The sequence below is a fragment of the Pygocentrus nattereri genome, chromosome 29 (genome assembly GCF_015220715.1).
Source record: "Pygocentrus nattereri isolate fPygNat1 chromosome 29, fPygNat1.pri, whole genome shotgun sequence".
Classification (NCBI taxonomy): domain Eukaryota; kingdom Metazoa; phylum Chordata; class Actinopteri; order Characiformes; family Serrasalmidae; genus Pygocentrus; species Pygocentrus nattereri.
This window is the reverse complement of record NC_051239.1, coordinates 21,546,101-21,547,448: the sequence shown is the minus strand read 5'-3', so window position 1 is coordinate 21,547,448 and position 1,348 is coordinate 21,546,101. Positions and strand designations below refer to the sequence as shown.

Here is a 1,348-nt window from a genome sequence, read left to right as displayed (position 1 = left end):
ATAGTGTATTATTTCCCTGAAACATTGACCTAGTATCTCAAAATCTCCAAGGGCCTTATTTTACAGCCTCCAATACACCTGGCTCAAATACTCAGGTATTCCTGGAGGCCTTCATTATCCGAACCAGAGTGTTAGATTAGGTGAGGGGCTAAACTCTGCAGGTTTATAGATCTCTAGGATCAGAACCAGACACAAACATACAAATCAGATAGGTCTCACTTTATTTTGATAGTCTACTATAGTACGCTCTTCTGCCCTCAGTTAACTGTCATGTAATTAACATAGACAGCGAGCTAAACATTAATGGGTTCAGCAATGATGAGACGGTGTGACGTTGTCTTCTGTTCTTTACTGAGACACATTTTTACTGTAAAACTGTAACAAAAGGAGAATCCAGGATGTACATAAATGGTTTGTCATAAAATAAATTCACTTCCATAAACATACTGTCACAAGTTGTTACACGAATAAACTAATAAACGAACATTCACGTGCCCTTTAGCCAAAACTAGCATAGACAGAACTGAAGCCTAGTAGCATTAGCCTATTCTCACCTACGCTAGGAAACTGGTCTATAAACAGAATCATAAAAGAAACTACAATCAACACAAAATGCTACATAACATTGTGTGGTTCTTACACTTACAGATTATGAATTGCCAAGGCTCACAGATGATACGAGGATTGGTTTTGTGTTCGAAAGCTTGACCATGACACGGCTGCTTCCCTAACCTACTTGCTCTTATAGCCACTCGCCATTAGATGGCACTAAGAGTCAAAAGCAGAAAAACAACAAATGTAGCAAGGCTGACCCCTTGTGACGGAAAAGAGAATTCAACTGTTGACCAACTGGGATTAAAACAAATGAACAAATCCTGCTGCAAGTGCGCGGGACGGAACACTCCCCACCTGACATCAATGAGATTTCACCATTTATCTAACTTGAACATACTGCAAAAAGAGAACTGTAAAAATCAAGCACTGTCTTTAGACACCAACAAAACAACCTCAGTTATAGGTTGCACATAATGTCTTTGCTCGCCCTTACGGAAAATCTTGACCTCTATCTTTCTGACTCGGCCATCTTCACTGGGAAAAGTCTTTGTAATTAAAGCAAGTGGCCAGTTATTTCTGTTTTCAAGGGTCTCTTTCAGCAGGACTACATCCCCTATTTGTAAATCTGGTCTCACCACTCTCCACTTGCGACGAACTTGAAGTCCAGTGATATATTCTTTCTGCCACCGCCCCCAGAAGATGTTGGCCAAGTACTGCACACGTCTCCACTGTGCTCTAAACAGGTCATGGCTTTCAAACTGGCCAGGCAGTACAGGTGGTGCACCAACCTTTT

At 41.1% G+C, this 1,348-nt stretch overlaps 1 long non-coding RNA gene across 1 annotated transcript; it reads right to left on the bottom strand.

Moving 5' to 3' along the window:
- Window positions 1–329: 329 nt before the first annotated feature.
- Window positions 330–737, bottom strand: LOC119262806. Its single transcript, XR_005129907.1, has 2 exons — window positions 647–737; window positions 330–375 (listed from the first exon to the last, which is right to left on the bottom strand). It is a non-coding gene; the product is annotated as an uncharacterized LOC119262806 (long non-coding RNA).
- Between the last annotated feature and the right edge of the window lie 611 nt (window positions 738–1,348).